The sequence below is a fragment of the Pollicipes pollicipes genome, unplaced genomic scaffold (assembly GCF_011947565.3).
Source record: "Pollicipes pollicipes isolate AB1234 unplaced genomic scaffold, Ppol_2.1 Scaffold_7247;HRSCAF=8697_pilon_pilon_pilon, whole genome shotgun sequence".
NCBI lineage: Eukaryota > Metazoa > Arthropoda > Thecostraca > Pollicipedomorpha > Pollicipedidae > Pollicipes > Pollicipes pollicipes.
Genome location: NW_023597045.1, coordinates 136653 through 137772, shown reverse-complemented (window position 1 = coordinate 137772; position 1120 = coordinate 136653).

Genomic DNA, 1120 nt, shown 5'->3' with positions numbered 1-1120 from the left:
GCAGGATCGCACGGCAAGGGAAACCCGACGCCCGAGCTGCAGTCTCTGCAGACCGCACACACCGACGCCCGAGGCTGCAGTCTCCGCAGACCGCACACCCGACGCCCGAGGCTGCAGTCTCCGCAGACCGCACACACCGACGCGAGCTTAACGGAATGCGCGTCTCTGAAAGGCAGACTGGACTGTTCATTTAGCCCGTGACATTTTCAGATTGATGGTTTAAACGGACGTAACAGTGGAATCACTGTTGTTCGTTCGAGTAACCATGAATTTTTTTTCAGAAGATTTGCGCTATTTTTGTACATATGAAACATACGCCGCGTAATCTTTAAAGGGTATGCATTTGTTTTAAAGCGCTTTTAAAAACATTATTTCTCTATGCATGGATAGCATCGCGGGCCCGCCGCCCGCCGCTCAGTGTTAGTTGCAGCGGCCAATGTTCCGCGGTTAGACGCAGACTGCAACGCCCGATATCGGCATTCCTGTACCTTAAGATTGGGAGGACGCATGTCGAAGCCTACTACACACGATTTTTCCACTAGTCGTTTCTAAAGAAGGATTGACATCCTAAGGTTAACAGGAGCTGGTCATGCCATTATAGTCTTTTACCCCGTTTCACTCGATCGCATTGAACAGGAAGACACTTTACCATTCCCGGACGGGGAGCAACTTCAATTTGGGGGGCTCGGCCTTTCGGGGCGGGCCTCCCTCAGACCAGCATATCACCAACCCTTCAAGGCCGTTGATGCAAGCCGTCTTCAAGCCCTTCGGTTCTCGAGAGGAACCAGGGAGGGGGGGGGGGGCAGGACTACCAACGCCCCTGTGCTCCTTGTTGCCAAGGCGTCCCTGTTTCAAACTGTGTCACATCTGCAAATAGACAAGCATTGCTCGTTTGCAACTACAGCATGCCGCAGCAGAATGTGGATGGGATTTGTTAAGGCTTTCGCCTAGGCCGGGCAAAGTGCTGACGCCAGTTCGCCAATAAATGCCTGCACAAATGCCTCCAGCCAATACCGGTAACACATTTCTATTTTCAATGCGGGCGTCAGAGAGGCGAGCGAATATACGTATTCGGCATTCTTCAACAGCCAGCAGCGGTCGTGAAGGGTCGCCTGGCTGG